The sequence below is a fragment of the Leucopleurus acutus genome (assembly GCF_964270905.1).
Source record: "Leucopleurus acutus genome assembly, contig: HAP1_SCAFFOLD_325, whole genome shotgun sequence".
NCBI lineage: Eukaryota > Metazoa > Chordata > Mammalia > Artiodactyla > Delphinidae > Leucopleurus > Leucopleurus acutus.
In genome coordinates this window covers 82,110-101,237 of record NW_028139023.1, presented here as the reverse complement: position 1 = coordinate 101,237, position 19,128 = coordinate 82,110, and positions in this window count along the sequence as shown.

Genomic DNA, 19,128 nt, shown 5'->3' with positions numbered 1-19,128 from the left:
TTCTTCTTCCCATGCACTTATTATGGCGATGATTTCCTCTGCCTTAGTGAATGAAAGCAGCCGGCATGCCAGTGTAGAGTTAGACGTATGTAATAACTAGCCCTCTTCTCCTCCCTCCCTTTCCATATCTTTGGGACCTCCAGGAATGGCAGGACATGACCAAGGCCCCATAGGTCTCAGCTCGGTGCACTGGACAGCTGTTTGTCTGCCCCTCTGTCCCGTGCATAATTTGCTCTACGATCTGTGACACTTCTGTGGTTGTGGGTGGGGTTTGGGGGTGTGGGTGGCTTCATATCTTTCCCTCCTTAGAGACCAATCCTCGGTTCATTATATATGAGCAAATTGCAGTCCACCAGATGGGTCACCTTGAGGCCAGTCTTTGGTCCAGGCCCAAGACCAGCACCTGAGGTCTCACCCGGTGAGACCCAGCATTCAGCTCTGGCCTACTCACCTTTGTACTCCTCCTTGGTGAGCTCTGGGTCCTGCAACTGACTTGGGGGGAAGCATGGCATGGTGCTTCTGGTCAGAGCCAGCTGTGTTGAGCTCTCTTCATAGCCCAGAATCGGGAACTGTAGTCCCCTGTGCCCAGGATCCAGATAACCCTCATGGCCAAACTACCCATAGCCGGTACTGACCCTCATGGGGAGCTGGGGCAGGGTCCGGGGTGGGGCAACATGTCCGTACACTCGTGGAGATGCATTGGTTGTCCCTATCAATGAGCTCCTCACCAATCTCTGACCTGGGGCTCTGCCATGAGAGTGAGCAGAAGACAGGCAGGCCCGGCCCGAAAGGATCAGGGCCATGCCCAGCCATTATCACTGCTTTTTCTGCCCACTCGATCTTCTGTTCCCAGATCAGGCACAAACATAGGTCGGATCACATATCCATTTGGGACCAAAGAGATCGACCTTGAGTCTTTGGCATAAACTTTGGGCTGAAGATCGCTGCCTGGACTCACACCATACTGACTGGCCAGATTGGGACAGGGCTGTGGATGTGTCTAGCCCATTGGATTTCTCACCCTTCATCAGCCTGCCCATGACGGGAGCAGACTTACTCCCCAAGACAGGAACACCCAGCCCCCAAACGCACTCCACACATCCAGGCAAGGTTCACAGGGCTACAGGTTGGCATCAGGGTGGTGGCCTTGCCTGGGGCTCCCTTGCTTACCTTTGAAGTCCTCCGGGCAAATGGCCCAAGTCCTCTAGGGTGAGACCTCACCCAACTTCAACAGAACAGGAGGACACTTTGACTATGACCTTTTCTAAAGCCACAGCCCCAGAACAAGGGGCTGATCTTTCAGCAGAAGTTATGCAAGCAAGAAGGGAGTTGCAGGACGTATTTAAAGTAATGAAAGAGAAAAACCTACAACCAAGATTACACTACCCAGCAAGGATCTCATTCAGAATTGAAGGAGAAATTAAAACCTTTACAGACAAGAAAAAGCTAAGATAATTCAGCACCAGAAAACCAGCATTACACCAAATGCTAAAGGAATTTCTCTAGGCAGGAAACACAAGAGAAGAAAAAGACCTACAATAACAAACCCAAAACAATTAAGAAAATGGTAATAGGAACATACATATCAATAATTACCTTAAATGTAAATGGATTAAATGCTCCACCCAAAAGACATAGACTGGCTGAATGGATACAAAAACAAGACCCATATACATGCTGTCTACAAAAGATCCACTTCAGACCTAGGGACACATACAGACTGAAAGTAAGGGGATGGAAAAAGATATTCCATGAAAATGGAAATCAAAAGAAATCTGGAGTAGCAATTCTCATATCACACAAAATAGACATTAAAACAAAGACTATTATAAGAGACAAAGAAGGACACGAAATAATGATCAAGGGATCAATAAAAGAAGAAGATATAACAATTGTAAATATTTATGCACCCCACATAGGAGCACCTCAATACACAAGGCAAATACTAACAGCCACAAAAGGGAAAACAGACAGTAACACAATCATAGTAGGGGACTTTAACACCCCACTTTCACCAATGAACAGATCAACCAAAATATAAATAAATAAGGAAACACAAGGTTTAAATGATACATTAACAAGATGGACTTGATATTTATAAGAAATTCCATCCCAAAACAACAGAATACACTTTCCTCTCAAGTGCTCATGGAACATTCTCCAGGATAGATCATATCCTGGGCCACAAATCAAGCCTTGGTAAATTTAAGAAAATTGAAATCATATCAAATATCTTTTCTGACAACCATGCTATGAGACTAGATATCAATTACAGGAAAAATTCTGTAAAAATGCAATCACATGGAGGCTAAACAATACACTACTTAATAAACAAGAGATCACCAATGAAATCAAAGAGGAAATCAAAAAATAACTAGACACAAATGACAAAGAAAACACAATGACCCAAAACATATGGGATGCAGCAAAAGCAGTTCGAAGAGGGAAGTTTATAGCAATACAATCCTACCTCAAGAAACAAGAAACATCACAGATAAACAACCTAACCTAAACCTAAAGCAATTAAACAAAGAATAACAACAACCAAAAAAACCAAAGATAGCAGAAGGAAAGAAATCATAAAGATCAGATTAGAAATAAACGAAAAAGAAATGAAAAACAATAGCAAAGATCAGTAAAACTAAAAGCTGGTTCTTTGAGAAGATAAACAAAATTGATAAACCATTAGTCAGACTCATCAAGAAAAAAAGGGAGAAGACTCAAATCAATAGAATTAGAAATGAAAAAGGAGAAGTAACAACTGACATTGCAGAAATACAAAAGATCATGAGAGATTACTACCAGCAATAATATGCCAATAAAATGGACAACCTGGAAGAAATGGAAAAATTCTTAGAAAAGCACAACTTTCTGACACTGAACCAGGAAAACATAGAAAATATGAACAGACCAAACACAAGCACTGAAATTGAAACTGTGATTTAAAATCTTCCAACAAACAAAAGCCCAAGATAAAATGGCTTCAGAGGTGAATTCTATCAAATATTTAGAGAAGAGCTAACACTTATCCTTCTAAAACTCTTCTAAAATATAGCAGAGGGAGGAACACTCCCAAACACATTCTACAAGGCCACCATCCCCCTGATATCAAAACGAGACAAAGAGTCACAAAGAAAGAAAACTACAGGCCAATATCATTGATGAACATACATGCAAAACTCCTCAAGAAAATACTAGCAAACAGAATCCAACAGCACATTAAAAGGATCATACAGCATGATCAAGTGGGTTTTAACCCAGGAATGCAAGGATTCTTCAATATACGCAAATCAAACAATGTGATACACCATATAAACAAATTGAAGAATAAAAACCATATGATCATCTCAATAGATTCAGGAAAAGCTTTCAACAAAATTCAACACCATTTATGCTAAAAACCCTCCGGAAAGTAGACATAGAGTGAACTTACCTCAACATAATAAAGGCCGTATATGAAAACCCCACAGCGAACGTCATTCTCAATGGTGGAAAACTGAAACAATTTCCACTAAGATGAGGAACAAACAAGGTTGTCCACTCTCATCAGTATGATTCAACATTGTTTTGGAAGTTTTAGCCTCAGCAATCAGAGAAGAAAAATGAATCCAAATCAGAAAAGAAGAAGTAAATCTGTCACTGTTTGCAGATGACATGATACTATACATAGAGAATCCTAAAGACTCTCCCAGAAAATGACTAGAGCTAATCAATGTATTTGGTAAAGTAGCAGGATAAAAAATTATTGCACAGAAATCTGTTGCATTACTATACACTAATGATGAAAAATCTGAAAGTGAAATTAAGAAAACACCCCCATTTACCATTGCAACAAAAAGAATAAAATACTTAGGAATAAACATATCTAAGGAGAAAAAGACCTGTATGCAGAAAACTATAAGACACTGATGAAAAAAATTAAAGATGATACAAATAGATGGAGAGATATACCATGTGTCTGTCTTGGAATAATCAACATGGTGAAAATAACTATACTACCCAAAGCAATCTCAGGTTCAATGCAATCCCTATCAAACTACCATTGGAATTTTTCACATAACTGAACAAAAAATTTCACAATTTGTGTGGAAACACAAAAGACCCCGAATAGCCAAAGCAATCTTGAAGAAGAAAAATGGAGCTGGAGGAATCAGTCTCCCTGACTTCAGACTATACCATAAAGCTATGGTACTCAAGACCGTATGGTACTGGCACAAAAACAGAAATATAGATCCATGTAACAGGATAGAAAGCCCAGAGATAACCCCACACACATATGGTCACCTTATCTTTGATAAAGGAGGCAAGAATACACAATGGAGAAAAGACAGCCTCTTCAATAAGTGGTGCTGGGAAAACTGGACAGCTACATATAAAAGAATGAAATTAGAATGCTCCTGAACACCATACACAAAAATAAACTCAAAATGGATTAAAAACCTAAATGTAAGGCCAGACACTATCAAACTCTTAGAGGAAAACATAGGCAGAACACTCTATGACATAAATCACAGCAAGATCCTTTTTGACCCATCTCCTAGTGAAATGAAAATAAAAACAAAAATAAACAAATGGGATCTAATGAAACTTAAAAGCTTTTGAACAACAAAGGAAACCATAAACAAGACAAAAAGACAACCCTCAGAATGGGAAAGAATATTTACAAATGAAGCAACTGACAAAGGTTTAATCTCCAAAATTTACAAGCAGCTCATGCAGCTCAATGTCAAAAAACCCAATCCAAAATTGGGCAGGAGACCTAAATAGTCATTTCTCCAAAGAAGATATACAGATCACCAACAAACACATGAAAGAATGCTCAACATCATTAATCATTAGAGAAATGCAAATCAAAACTACAATGAGGTATCATCTCACAGCTGTCAGAATGGCCATCATGAAAAATCTACAAACAATAAATGCTGGAGAGGGTGTGGAGTAAAGGAAACCCTCTTTCATTTTTGGTGGGAATATAAATTGATACAGCCACTATGGAGAACAGTATGGAGGTTCCTTAAAAAACTAAAAGTAGAACTACCATATGACCCAGCAATCCCACTACTGGGCATATACCCTGAGAAATCCATAATTCAAAACTAGTCATGTACCACAATATTCATTGCAGCTCTATTTACAATAGCCAGGACATGGAAGCAACCTAAGTGTCCAGTGACAGATGAATGGATAAAGATGTGGCACATATATACAATGGAATATTACTCAGCCATAAAAAGAAACGAAATTGAGTTATTTGTAGTGATGTGGATAGATCTAGAGACTGTCATACAGAGTGAAGTAAGTCAGAAACAGAAAAACAAATACTGTATGCTAGCACATTATATGGAATTTTTAAAAAAAGTTCATGAAGAACCTAGGGGCAAGATAGGAATAAAGATGCAGACCTACTAGAGAATGGACTTGAAGACACGGGGAGGGGAAGGGTAAGCTGGGACAAAGTGAGAGAGTGGCATGGACATATATACACTACCACATGTAAAGTAGATAGCTAGTGGGAAACAGCCCCATGGCACAAGGAGATCAGCTCGGTGCTTTGTGATCACCTAGAGGCATGGGATAGGGAGAGTGGGAAAGAGGGACATGGAAGAGGGAAAAGATATAGGGATGTATGTATAGCTGATTCACTTTGTAATAAAGCAGAAACTAACACACCATTATAAACAAGTGTACTCCAATAAAGTGTTAAAACAAAAAAGACTAACATATTGTATGCAAAGTTCTACATTTCTCATATGCATGAATTTATTTAAGGATTATACATATCTGACTGGGCTTCTCATCCTCACCATCCCTCAGATGATATATGACCACCTTTGTCTTCAGTGGGAATCCTGTCAGGTCAGCTTAGCCAGAGTCTCCCTTAATTATCCCTGCTGTTGCCTCTTAGGAACTTTCCATCCAGTGTCACCTGCCTCCCCTCCTCCTTGCCTATAAGTTCCCACTTGTCCATGCTGTGTTCAGAGTTGAACCCAATTTCTCTCCTGCAGTGTAAAATCCTATGGCTGTGGTCTGTATCCCTATCTTATGGCTGTGGTCTTTATCCCTATCTTAATGGTCCTGAATAAAGTCTGATTACTATGTTTAACAAGTATCAGTGACTGTTTTTTTTCTTTAACAGCACACACATACACATGCTTTAGTACACTCCTCAACTCAACAAACGGCCCAGATTTTCTCTTGGCTCTTGATTCTCTTCGTGTTCAGGGTGACTCAGAAAAATCTCCTTGATGGATCCCAGGACCCCAGGTAGAACTGCAGATTTTTATCCTCAAAGTTAAGAATGACTGTCACAACCACACCATGACCTCTGTGACCCTCCAAAATATGCCCTGCACATCAGCCACCAGGAAGCAGAGTATGTTAAGTCTACAAATTCCTGGCCTACTGCTTCTATATTTAGAAATCATGCCTGCTTGCTTGTATGTCTCTATGAAAGAGTGAGAAGTCTGTTTTTCAGAATACATCCAGAGGCTTTACAAATCATCAAAAACAAAAAGGCAACCCAATTGTTTGAATAGAAAAGGACTTGAACAGACCCTTCTCTAGAAGAGAAATGCAAATGGTCAATAAGCACATAAAAAGATGTGTACCAAGAAGAAAGGAAACCCACAAGATGGAACTGTGTCAGAAGAAAGCAGGAGTCCATGGAAAGAGCTCTCAGTAGGCAAAGCAGGAGTGAATTGAACAACCAAATACCGTTCTGCTGATTTATAACCAAAAGCTTAAAATAAAAATCTGGGTGGAGTGTCCACAATGGTAAAACATAAATGATTAAACAGTTTGTGTGTGTGTGTGTGTGTTTATGAGTTATGTTTAATATAAATCTCCTATGTGGAAGAATTCCAAATAGTTGATGTTTGTACTCAGTCACTTACTAAGAAGATAGGGCTAACTTCCATCTCCTGATGTGTGGGTCCTGCATAGTGACTTCATCCTAAAGAAAACACACAGTACAGACTTGGGGAAAAAGTAATGTCACAGTGAGGAAAATCTGACAAACACTACCTGAGCCAAGACGGCCAAGTTAACATGAACAGTGATAAGCTGCCTTGAAGTACGTTCCCATGATAAAAAGTCATGCAATATACTTCCTCAAAATGCAAAACCCCATTCTAAACACAAGAAAAACACGAAGTTATTTACTAAATGATACAATCTACAAAATACCTGACTAGTCCTCCTGAACACTGCCTAGGTCACTGAGAGAAGGATACTGTTAGAAAATGTCACAGCCGAAAAGATCCTAAAGTGACATGATGACTCAATGCCATATGATACCCTGGATGGGATCCGATGGCATAAAAAGTAGAATTAAGGGAACCAGAATAAAGTATGCATTTTAGTTCATAGTAAGGTATCCATATTTGTTCATTGACTGTGACAATTCTGTAGAAAATTAGGATGAGAGGTGAAATTGAAAATCAAATTAGAGCAAGCTATTACATCGCCCTGTAAATCTAGAATAAAAAGATGATTTCCTAATAACACACAAAACGAACCCTAAAATACGGAAAATATAAGCACATCAATGAACCATCCTATGACCCTTTCTCCAGGCTAATTCATCTCTCATTGTTCTGGGGTTTCCCTCTCCTGGGACATAGACAAAACAGGCACAGAGCTGTTTGGAAGCTCCCCTAAGATCTGACCCTACCCAGGGTTTTCATCTCCCCAAGACACGCCCACCCAATTGGTCCTGATGTGTTAGGACTTTTTTGATTACAAGGGACCAGAAATACTTACTCATGCCAAGTAAATTAATATTATTATAAATGATAGAAATAAATTAATACTTACAAGAGACAAGCTGAATAGTGGGGTTGGAGGTGTCAGGCCCAAGGGCTCATGTTCTCTTGGTGACCTGGTGCCTCTCCAACCGTCCATCCTGCTGAATGCCTGAGCCATCCATGCACAGGCACAGTCTTCCTCACTGCATCCAGAGCCTCCAGCAACTCCAGGCAGGCACCTGCTCCACATCCGTTCTACCTGGAAGGGTTTTGCCTTCCCTAGGACTCCATGAAAACTCATGATTTGGAATGCGTTTGGCCTGGCTTGGGTCACATTCTCATCCTTGAACCCATCACAGCAAGCAGAGGACAGAAAATGGGATTGGCTAGACTTGGATCATCCACCCATCTTCCAGGTGGGTGGAATGTGGGGTCAGCCCTCTGAAACTGTTTGGACTGGAGGCAGGTGAGCTGTAGTTCCCACAGGAAAGCTGATGTGTTGCACTTGGACATGAGGACAGATTCTGCCTCAGTGAAAACAGCAGATTCCTTATCAGTGATGGCCTGATGCACAGCACAGAATCTGAAGCACAAGGTAGGAAAGTATTCATGTAGGGTCAGGGCTGCAGCCACCCACCTGGGGCTCTTACTATCCTCCCACGAGAGCAAGAAGTTCTTTCATTTGCTGAAAAGCAAGGTTGAGGACGGTGGTAAACTCAAGGATCCTGTCATGGCTGTCAGGTCCTTGCATTTCAGACACTGGCCCAGAATTGCACATGTGCTCTAGGAAGACACACGGACCTCATTCTTTTTTTTTTTTCTTTCGGACCTCATTCTTGTTCCTGGGAGATGGTCACTCAGGATTCATGCCTGCTCCCTGGTCATGTTACTCACTGTCCTCGAAGAACAACGTTGCTCATTTTCCAGTCTCTTCTCTCTCCTGTACAAAGAGCAGAGACCAAAGGCTAGGGAGGTAAGGAAACTCTTGCTCAGTGAAGAACTGGGAGGCTCAAGGATTATTCAATACCACAGAATTCATAGTCGACAGACTTTGAATTGCCACAATGCCACACAGCCCCTGGGAAACCACAAGTTGGGAGGCCCAGTTGCCCCCATAACTTTGATGCTTAATAAGTATAAATGCCAAAATTTATAACAACTAGAAGACCAAAGGATTGCAGGGCCATGATCTGCCACATGGTTCTTGTTGCAGGACCACACTCAACATTTTGAGGTTCATTACCTGTCTTGGCAGACTAAGAGGCTCTGAGGGAGGAGACACTTTTCTCAACCACAGGGATGTTGGTAATGGAAACATCCTTAGGGGCTGTATATGAAGCTTAGGTGTAATTGGTCATGAGGGCTTGACAGGGCTTAGGCTGCCTGAACTGGAGAAACAATGGGTGCTTAGCTTGATGGTCAGAGGTCAAGGGTTATCCTGTCTGAGATTTCATTTTCTTTTGATGCCTGCTCAAATGGGACAAAGGATCTATCAAGTCCCAGGAGGGCCCAGCAGCCCTTAAGAAGGCAGCACCTGAGGGCCAGCTGGTCACTGCGCACAGTCCTATATAAATCCACACATGTCTTCTGAGTGCCCTTGTGTCAGAACTGTGCTGGAACCTGGGACTGCCCAGGCAGAGTGGGGCAAGCACCACAATTTTCAGGTGGGAGGAAGGGCAGAGGGAAACACTGTGTGACTTCAGATGCCCTCCACAACCCTTGATTGAGGTTGAGTTGTATTTGAAACAGTCAGAGACAAGGACACACATTTCATTCTTCTCTTAGAGCCCAGGACAGGGAGGGGATGGTGGGGCAGAAAAACAATGATACAACTCACCTACGTGACTCAGGTGTGACCCTGGGAAAATCCTTTCCATCCTGGAGGCCTCAGGGAGATGGAGAAGGGAGAAGGAGAATGAGGGCAGGTTACACTTAAACCTAACTGTAACCCTAATCCTAACCTATAACCCTCATTTCCTAACCTATAACTCTACACCTAACAATCTTAACCTGGGAATCTAGACCTTCCATCCCGACACCCCAGCTCTAATCCCTGACCCTGACCCTTAAACCATCACCCTGACTCCCCAATGCTGAACCATAACCCTGATTATAACCCTAAACCCTGACAATGGCTCTAACCACAGACTGAAACCCTAGCAAAGTGGATACCAAGTGAAGACTCTATAATCCCTCAAATTAAACAAGGAAATAAGTCTTCAAGACCTTGCATTTAGCAGTCAATTCTTAAATCTGACACCAAAGAACAAGCATTAAAGAAAAAGTTGATACACAGTATTTCCTCAAAGTTAAAAACTTTATCACATCAAAAATGCTATCTGGAAAGTGAAAAGACCGCCCACAGAATGGAAGAAAGTATTTTCACACTATGCATCTAATAAGAGTCTGTTATCCAGAACATATCAGGAAACTCATCAACAAAACCATAAAGAACTCAATTTTTTTCCTTTATTTTATTTTTATTGGCTGGGCCATGCAGCATGCAGGATCCAAGTTCCCTGACCAGGGATCAAACATGCATCCCCTGCAGTGGAAGTGTGGAGTACTAACAACTGGACCACCAGAGAATTCCAAGAACTCAATTTTTTAAATGCACAAAGGACATGACCAGACTCTTTTCCAGGCAAGACATAAAAATGGTCAACAAGGACATGAAAAGAGGTAAAACATCAGTAGTGCTGATGGAAATGCAGACTAGTACCAAAATGCAATACCCTTTCAAACACACTAGAATTCTTATAGTCAAGAAAAATTAGGAGAGACCTTCAAGATGGTGGGGGAGTAAGATGTGTATATCACCTTCCTCTCCACATACATCAGAAATACATCTACATGTGGAACAATTCCTACAGAACACCTACTGAACGCTGGCAGAAGATCTCAGACTTCCCAAAAGATATATATATTTTTTTCCTTTTTCTCTTTTTGTGAGTGTGTATGTGTATGCTTCTTTGTGTGATTTTGTTTGTACAGCTTTGCTTTTACCATTTGTCCTAGGGTTCTGTCTGCCCATTTTTCGTTTTTCTTTTCTTTTTCTTAGTATAATTGTTAGTGCTTGCTATCATTGGTGGATTTGTTTTTTGGATTGGTTGCTCTCTTATTTCTTTCTTTCTTTTCTATTTATTACTTAATTTTTTTAATTTTTAATAATTTTTTCATCTTTTATTTTAATAACTGAATTTTACTTTATTTTTTCTTTTTTTTTTTCTCTCCCTTTTAGTCTGAGCCATGCGGCTGACAGGGTCTGGATGCTCTGGCTGCTTGTCAGGCCTGAGCATGTGAGGTGGGAGAGAAAAGATCAGGATATTGGTCCACCAGAGACCTCCCAGCTCCATGTAATATCAAATGGTGAAAGCTCTCCCAGAGATCTCCACTTCAATGGTAAGACCCAGCTCCATTCAATGAGCAGCAAGCGACAGTGCTGGACACCATATGCCAAACAACTAGCAAGACAGGAACACAACCCCACCCATTATAAGAGAGGTTGCCTAAACTCATAATACGGTCACACACCCCAAAACACACCACAAGACGTGATCCTGCCCAACAGAAAACAGGATCAAGACTCATCCACCAGAACACAGGCACCAGTCCCCTCCACCAGGAAGCCTAAAAAACCCACTGAACCAACCTTAGCCACTGCAGGCAGACACCAAAAACAACAGGAAGTACAAACCTGCAGGCTGCCAAAAGGAGAGCACAAACACAGTAAGTTAAGCAAAATGAGAAGACAGAGAAACACACAATAGATGAACGAGCAACATAAAACCCCACAATACCAAACAAATGAAGTGAAAATAGCCAGCCTACCTGGAAAAAAATTGATAGTAAAGATGATCCAAAATCTTGTAAATAGAGTGGAGAAAATACAAGAAAAGTTTAACAAGGACCTAGAAGAACTAAAGAGCAAACAAACAATGATGAATAACAAAATAAATGAAATTTAAAATTTTCTAGAGAAATCAATAGTAGAATAACTGAGGCAGAAGAACAGATAAGTGACGTGGAAGATAAAATAGTGGAAATAACTACCATAGAGCAGAATAAAGAAAAAAGAATGAAAAGAATTGAGGACAGTCTCAGAGACCTCTGGGACAACATTAAACGCACCAACATTCGAATTATAGGGTTCCCAGAAGAAGAAGAGAAAACAAAGGGATTGAGAATATATTTAAGGGATTGTAGTTGAAAACTTCACTAATATGGGAAAGAAAATTGTTAATCAAGTCCAGGAAGGGCAGAGAGTCCCATACAGGATAAATCCAAGGAGAAACATGCCAAAACACATATCAGTCAAACTATCAAAAATTAAATGCAGAGAAAAAGTATTAAAAGAAGCAAGGGAAAAACAACAAATAATATAAAAGGGAATCACAATAAGGTTAACATCTGATCGTTCAGCAGAAACTCTGCAAACCAGAAGGGAGTGGCAGGACATATTGAAAGTGATAAAAGGGAAAAACCTACAACAAAGATTACTCTACACAGAAAGGATCTCATTCAGATTTGATGGAGAAATTAAAACCTTTACAGACAAGAAAATTAAGAGAATTCAGCACCACCAAACCAGCTTTACAGCAAATGCTAAAGGAACTTCTCTAGGCAGGAAAAACAAGAGAAGGAAAAGATATACAATAACAAACCCAAAATAATTAAGAAATGGTAATAGGAACATACATATCGATAACTCCCTTAAATGTATGGATTAAATGCTCCAACCAAAAGACATAGACTGGCTGAATGGATAAAAAAACAAGATCCAGGGCTTCCCTGGTGGCGCAGTGGTTGAGAGTCCGCCTGTCGATGCAGGGGACACGGGTTCGTGCCCCGGTCCGGGAAGATCCCACATGCCGCGGAGAGGCTGGGCCCGTGAGCCGTGGCCGCTGAGCCTGCGCGTCCGGAGCCTGTGCTCCTCAACAGGAGAGGCCACAACAGTGAGAGGCCCACGTACCACAAAAAAAAAAAAAAAAAAAAAAAAAAAAAAAAACAAGATCCATATATATGCTGTCTACAAGAGACCCACTTCAGACCTAGGAACACATAAGGACTGAACGTAAGGGGATGGAGAAAGATATTCCATGCAAATGTAAATTAAAAGAAAACTGGAGTAACAATTCTCATATCAGACAAAATAGACGTTAAAACAAAGACTATGATAAGAGACAAAGAAGGACACTAAATAATGATTAAGGGATCAATCCAAGAAGAAGATATAACAATTGTAAATATTTATGAACCCAATATAGGAGCACCTCAATACATAAGGCAAATGCTAATAGCCATAAAAGGGGAAATCAACAGTAACACAATGGGAGTAGGGGACATTAACACCCCATTTTTACCAATGGACAGATCATGCAAAACTAAAATAAATAACGAAACACAAGTTTTAAATGATACATTATACAAGACGGACTTAATTGATATTTATAGGACATTCCATCCTCAAACAACAGAATGTAATTTCTTCTCAAGTGCTCATGGAATATTCTCCAGGATAGATCATACCCTGGGTCACAAGTCAAGCCTTGGTAAATTTAAGAAAAGTGAAATCATATCAAGTATACTTTCCAGCAACAAAGCTATGAAACTAGATATCAATTACAGGACAAAATCTTTAAAATATACAAACACATGGAGGCTAAACAATACAGTACTAAATAACCAAGAGATCACTGAAGATATCAAAGAGGAAATGAAAAAAATACCTAGAAACAAGTGACGATGAAAACACAACAACCCAAAACCTATGGGATACAACAAAAGCAGTTCTAAGAGGGAAGTTTATAGCAATACAATCCTACATCAAGAGACAAGAACATCCTCAAATAAACAACCTAAACTTACACCAAAAGCAATTAGAAAATGATGAACAAAAAAACCCCCAAAGTTAGCAGAAGGAAACAAATCATAAAGATGAGATCAGAAATACATGAAAAAGAAATGAAGGAAACAATAGCAAAGATCAATAAAACTAAAAGCTGATTCTTTGTGAAATAAACAAAATTGATAAACCATTAGCCACACTCATCAAGAAAAAAAGGGAGAAGACTCAAATCAATAGAATTAGAAATGAAAAAGGAGAAGTAAAAACTGACACTGCAGAAATACAAAGGATAAGGAGGGATTACTACAAGAAACTCTATGCCAATAAAATGGACAACCTGGAAGAAATGGACAAATTCTTAGAAAAGCAAAACCTTCCAAGACTGAACCAGGAAGAAATAGAAACCAACAAATCACAAGGACAGAAATTGAGACTGTGATTAAAAATCTTCCAGCAAACAAAAGCCCAGGTCCAGTTGGCTTCACAGGCAAATTCTATCAAACATTTAGAGAAGAACTAACAGATATCCTTCTCAAACTCCTCCAAAATATTGCAGATGGATGAACACTCCCACACACATTCTACGAGGCCACCATCACCCTGATACCAAACGAGACAAAGATGTCACAAACAAAGAAAACTACAGGCTAATATCACTGATGAACATAGATGCAAAAATCCTCACCAAAATACTAGCAAACAGAATCCAACAGCACATTAAAAGAATCATGCACCATGACCAAGCGGGATTTATCCAAGGAATACAAGGAATTTTCAATATACACAAATGAATCAATGTGATAAACCACATTAAAAAATTGAACTAGAAAAACCATATGATCATCTCAATAGATACAGAAAAAGCTTTTAACAACATTCAAAACCCATTTATGATAAAAACCCTCCAGAAAGTAGGCACAGAGGGAACTTACTTCAACATAATAAAGGCCATATATGGCAAACCAAAGCCAACATCTTTCTCAATGGTGAAAAACCGAAACCATTTCCTCTAAGATCAGAAACAAGACAAGGTTGTCCACTCTCACCACTATTATTCAACATAGTTTTGGAAGTTTCAGCCACAGCAATCAGAGAAGAAAAAGCAATAAAAGGAATCAAAATTGGAAAAGAAGAAGTAAAACTGTCACTGTTTGCAAATGACATGATACTATACAAAGAGAATCCTAAAGATGCTACAAGAAAACTATTAGAGCTAATCAATGAATTTGGTAAAGTAGCAGGAGACGAAATTAGTGCACAAAAGTCTCTTCCATTCCAATACACTAATGATGAAAAATCTGAAAGAGAAACTAAGGAAACATTCCCATTTACCAATGCAGCAAAAATAATAAGATACCTAGGAATAAACCTACCTAAGGAGACAGAAGACACGTATGCAGAAAATTATGACACTGAGAAAGAAATTAAAGATAATACAAACAAATAGAGAGATATACCATGTTTTTGAATTGGAAGAATCAACATTGTGAAAATGACTCTACTACTCAAAGCAATCTACAAACTGAAAGCAATCTCCAGACTGCAATACCTGTCAAACTACCAAAGGCATTTTCCACAGAACTAGAACAAAAAATTTCACTATTTGTACGGAAACACAGAAAACCCCGAATAGCCAAAGCGATCTTGAGAAAAATAACCGGAGCTGGAAGAATCAGGATACCAGCCTTCAGACTCTACTACAAACCTACAGTAACCAAGACAGTATGGTACTGGCACAAAAACAGAAATATAGATCAATGGAACAGGATAAAGCCCAGAGATAAACCCATGCACCTATGGTCATCTTATTTTTGATAAAGGAGGTGAGAGTGTACAATGGAGAAAAGAGAGTCCCTTCAATAAGTTGTGCTCGGAAAACTTGACAACTACATGTAAAAGAATGTAATTAGAACACTCCCTATCACCGTACACAAAAATAAACTCAAAATGGATTAAAGGCCTAAATGTAAGGCCAGACACTATAAAACTCTTAGTGGAAAACAGACAAAGACCACTCTGACATAAATCACAGCAAGATCCTTTGTGACCCACCTCCTAGAGAAATGGAAATGAAAACAAAAATAAACAAATGATACCTGATGAAACTTAAAAGCTTTTTCAGAGCAAAGGAAACAATAAACAAGAGGAAAAGACAACCCTCAGAATGGGAGAAAATATTTGCCAATGAAGAAACTGACAAAGGATTAATCTCCAAAAATTACAAGCATCTCATGCAGCTCAGTATCAGAAAACAAAATACCCAATCCAAAAATGAGCAGAAGACCTAAATAGACTTTTCTCCAAAGAAGATATACAGATTACCAACAAACACTTGAAAAGATGCTCAACATCCCTAATCATTAGAGAAATGCAAATCAAAACTACAATGAAGTATCACCTCACACCAGTCAGAATGGCCATCATTAAGAAATCTACAAACAATAAATGCTGGAGAGGGTGTGGAGAAAAGGGAAACCTCTTGCAGTGTTGGTGGGAATGTAAATTGATACAGCAACTATGGAGAACAGTATGGCAGTTCCTTAAAAATCTAAAAATAGAACTACCACACGACCCAGCCATCCCACTACTGGCCATACACACTGAGAAAACCGTAATTCAAAAAGAGTCATGTACCACAGTGTTCATTGCTGCTCTATTTACAATAACCAGGACATGGAACAAACCAAAGTGTCCATTGACAGATGAATGGATAATATTCCACAATACAATGGAGTATTATTCAGCCATAAAAAGAAACGAAATTGAGTTATTTGTAATAAGGTAGATGTAACTACAGACTGTCATACAGAGTGAAGTAAGTCAGAAAGAGAAAAACAAATACTGTATGCTAACACATATATATGGAATCTAAAAAGAAAAGAAAAAGGTTCTGAAGAACCTAGGGGCAGGACAGGAATAAAGATGCAGACATAGAGAATGGACATGAGGACACTGGGAGGGGGAAGTGTAAACTGGGACGAAGTGAGAGAGTGACATGGACTTATATATACTACCAAATGTAAAATAGATAGCTAGTGGGATGCAGCTGCATAGCACAGGGAGATCAGCTCGGTGCTTTTTGACCACCTAGAGGGGTGGGATAGGGAGAGTGGGACGGAGATGCAAGAGGGAGGGATCTGGGGATATATGTATACGTATGACTGATTCACTTTGTTATAAACCAGAAACTAACACACATTGTAAAGAAATTATACTCCAATAAATATTTTAAAAATAAATAAAATAGCTTTCTAAGTAATAGATTAAAAGAGTCTGAGTAGGCATGTATCAATGTTTACAGCAGTAATGGTATCAAAGATTTCTGAAGATGGCATTTTTGTCCTAGATTTTTATAGAGTTTCTATTCTTTAATCTTCCTTCTGGTTTGCTTCAACACTTTCTATATGATTTGAAAACTTGTTTGCCAGTATTTTTGTTATTAAAAATCTTTAGTAACATTAAAAAAAGAAAAATTCAAAATACCGAATATTGGCAACAATGTAGAGCAAATGGAATTTTTAAACATTGCTTGTGGAAATGGAAAGTGGTGTAGCCTATGTGGACAATATTTTGACATTTCCTCAAAAATATAAATGTACAGTACAATTTGGTTCAGCAACTCCAATCCTGGTGTTAGACCCTCAAGGATTGAAAACAGGTGTTCAAACAAAAACTTGTACACGAATATTCACGGCAGCACTGTTCACAATAGCCACAAGGTCAAAATAGTTAAAAGGCCCATCAACAGGTGTGTATATAAACAAAATGCAGCACATACATGAACTGCCATATTAGTCTGCCATGTACACCAATAAAGTAAAATGTGCAGCCACTGTTGAAAACAGTATGACAGCTCCCAAAATGTTAAACACAGAGATAACATATGATCTGTCAAATTCTACTTCAGGGTATTAACTCAAAACATTTGAAAGAAGGAACTGGAACAGATATTTGTACACTCATATTCATACCAGTATCATCAACAATAACAAAGGCTGGAAAGGCCCCAAGTGTCCACAGACAGATACATGGATAAACAGAATGTGGTACATACACAAGAAGATATTATTTAGCCTTGGTAACTAAGGGCATTCTGACACATGCTACAATGTAGTTGAACCTTGAATTTACTATACTAAGTGAAATAATTTGGTCAGAGAAGAACAAATTCAATGAGTCCACTTACATATCTTATCCAAGTGAGTCAAATGCATAGACAGAAAGAATGTGGTTGTGAGGAGCTGTGGGGACTCAGTGGTTAATGGATACAGTTTCACTTGGGAAAATGAAAAAATCTGGGAGAGGGATAGGGAGGATATTTTGATAACAGTGCAGGTGTAGTTAAAGCCACGGTTTGACTGGTAAGTGTTACATTATGTGTTTTTAATAACAATGAAAAAACTGAAGGATTAATTCATGCTACAACATTGATGAACACTGACAACGTCCTAAGTGAAAGAAGCCACACAGGAAATGCCACCGAGATCACATGCTTATCTTGTGCTTTAATCCATCAAGATTTTGAATATGAGGGAGAGTCTCAGTCAGAGTTCCAGAAAAAGGAAAGAGAGAAAGAAAGAAAGAAAGAAAGAAAGAAAGAAAGAAAGAAAGAAAGAAAGAAAGAAAGAAAGAAAGAAAGAAAGAAAGAAAGAAAAAGAAGGACAACTAGGAATGAAAAAAGACACTTCCATAGAGTTGGGGCAGCTGGTGAAAGTTGAAGTGGACATATAGATTGGATTATTATAAAAAAAATGTAGTGATCCTCATTTGGGTATTATGTGCTGGTTCCCTGGGAGAGTGTCCTTGTTTGGGGTAAAACACACTGGAGTATTTTGTGTGAAGGGGCATATGTGAGTACTTTGAGTACCGCTATTGAAAATTTCCTGTACGTTTGAAATGACTGGAAAATAAATTACTTCTCAAAACAACCATGTCAACACAAGAACAGAAAAGTCGAGAAGACATCAAACTTGGTTACAGAGGCCAAGCCCTACCCAGAACCTGCTCACCCAAAGTGATGATGCAAGTCACTCTTGTAGGGTTTTACCTGTTTTTAAGGGAAACTGTGGGAAGATTCTATTAGGAGCCATGTCTTGGGTGTTATGGATGACCTGGATGTGGTAGAAATAGCGGGATTTCTAGTTCCTGTTTTCCACATCAAAGCACCAAAAAGCTCTTAGAACTAATAAATTAATTCAGTAAAGCTGCAGGATACAAAACCAACACACAAACTTCAGTCGTGTTCCTATACACAAATGAACCATCAGAGAGAGAAGTTAAGAAGACAATGCCATTTACAATAATATCAAAAGAACAAAACACCTAGGAATAAATGTATCCAAAGATGTTAAATATCTGCACACTGAAATCGTTGAGACATTGATGAGGAAATTGAAGACTCGGATAAATGGAAAGAGATTCTGTGCTTATGGATGCAAAGAAGTGGTAGTGACGAAATGTTCATTCTACCCAAAACAGTGCATGCATTCAATGCAATTACAACCAAAATTCCAATGGCATTTTTTCTTTTACATC